This window comes from Vigna angularis, chromosome 11 (genome assembly GCF_016808095.1).
Source record: "Vigna angularis cultivar LongXiaoDou No.4 chromosome 11, ASM1680809v1, whole genome shotgun sequence".
NCBI lineage: Eukaryota > Viridiplantae > Streptophyta > Magnoliopsida > Fabales > Fabaceae > Vigna > Vigna angularis.
In genome coordinates this window covers 18,673,230-18,675,048 of record NC_068980.1, presented here as the reverse complement: position 1 = coordinate 18,675,048, position 1,819 = coordinate 18,673,230, and positions in this window count along the sequence as shown.

The window sequence follows — 1,819 nt, the reverse complement described above, 5'->3', positions numbered from 1 at the left end:
ACAAAATCTCAACACCATGACTATGGCGGAACTTTTTGGAAAGTTGAGGGAACATGAACTTGACCTCGGAAGACTAGATGAAGAAGAAGCAAAAGCAAAAACTAAGAAAAAGAGTCTAGCCTTGAAATCTGAGGTAGAAAGGAGCAATAGCAAAATGGAAGATGAAGATTCAGAAGATGAAGAAAATTTGAGACTCATGATAAAAAGGCTCAACAGGTTCATGAAATCAAAAGACAAAGGAAGATTAAAATTCGAAAAGAAAGAAAATCAAGGATCTTCCTCAAATTATAGATGCTATGGTTGCGGAGAAAAGGGACATCTAAAAGCAGACTGTCCAGATCAAAAGAAGGGTGAAGACAAAAAGGAGAAAAGATTCTTCAAGAAAAAGAAGGCATACATTGCATGGGAAGACGACAATGAGACCATTTCAGATTCAAGCTACTCAGATGAAGAAGCAAACATCTGTTTAGTGGTGAACGACGACGTTGGAAGCCAAGTAAGTACATCTAGCGATTCTGATAATTCTAGTCAAATTAGTGAAAATGAATTGCATGAAATTTATGCTGCTTTAATAGTAGAATCTGAAAAATTAGATAAAGCCCATCAGAAATTGAAAAAGGATTTCAAAAATTTAAAATTAAATTTTGAAAATATTTCTGAAGAAAATAAAAATTTGAAATCAGACTTTGAAAATATTCTTGAAGAAAATAAGAATTTAAAATTAAATTTTGAAAATATTTTTGAAGAAAATAAAGATTTGAAAAATAAAGTTTTATTTTTTGAAAAGGGAAAATTTACTAGTAGTGATAAATGTGCATCTTGTGTTAATCATAAGAAACTACTAGATGAAACAACCTTAGGAGAATGTAGTAAAAATAATGAAAATAAGGTTGTTAAAAATAAATATGTTCCTAGAACTAAAAATAAGCATAATTATAGAACCCGTAGAACTTGGGTAGAAAAAGGAACAACTTATAGGAACACAAATGTCGTATCATGCTTTTATTGTATGAAAAAGGGTCATACATCTAACAAATGTAAAATTAAGCATTATGGTGTTCCAAGTGGTAGATATATTTGGGTTGTAAAATGATTTCAAATTTTCAAACTAACCCAAAGGACCCATACAAAATAGTTGGGTACTTTTTGTTTAAAATTTAGAGTTTCTTTAAAACAATATTTAAGAAAACTTTTTAAAAATTGTTTTTGTTCTAAATATTTGAAAAGAAGAATTAAGAAATTTTTATTCCAAGGTAGATGGAACTATTTTATATACAAAGCATATATAGTTTTCAAACGGAAAACATTTGAAATAGAAGAATGTGTGCATGTTGTCTTTGATGAAATTGTAGACCTTGAGGCAAAACCGCTTGAGTCATTTGAATTACATGCAGGCAATGATGAAGATTTGTAGAAGACAACAAATGAAGTGAAGAATGATGACAATCCTCAAGATGAAGATCTAAACAAAATGTGGAAACAACCTAGAGGATTATCATTACGAAATTGGAGGCCTATCTAAAGGGGTACTTTATGCTTCTATGCTTTTTGTAGTGTGCGTGCTATATATTTAACTTCTTTGTGTGCTTGCCTCTTTAAATTCAATAAAATGTATATTGTTTTTCCTTAATACTTCTATGCATATATGCTTTTATTAAGGGGGAGTATCATTTCTAATAAATTTAGGGGGAGAAATTATACATCACTTTTTAATAATGATCAAAAAGGGGGAGAAATATTTTATGAGATTACAAACATGATGTCTGGTTCATCTTATCCCACTTCAAACTTGTATTTTATGCAAATTTGGAAAATTCAG